The following is a 222-nucleotide window of genomic DNA, read 5'->3' as shown; positions in this document are numbered from 1 at the left end:
TTTATCCTTTTCTACTTCACATACACAATGTAAAACATTATTTTTAATCATAACCATTTGAAAGCAACTGGGTGCTGGTGTGGGTGAAAATTCTTCCCACTGATTTCTGGAATCTGGGATTGAGTTCAGCTCAGATTCAGTCTGAAAAGGGGGGTGATTTCGCTATCGGTCAGCAGAACTTGGAGAGAGGGTAGCTCAACAAATCACAAACATACAGAAATC

This window comes from Somniosus microcephalus, chromosome 13 (genome assembly GCF_052327205.1).
Source record: "Somniosus microcephalus isolate GS21.2 chromosome 13, FLI_Smic_1.0, whole genome shotgun sequence".
Classification (NCBI taxonomy): domain Eukaryota; kingdom Metazoa; phylum Chordata; class Chondrichthyes; order Squaliformes; family Somniosidae; genus Somniosus; species Somniosus microcephalus.
This window is presented reverse-complemented; position numbering follows the sequence as displayed.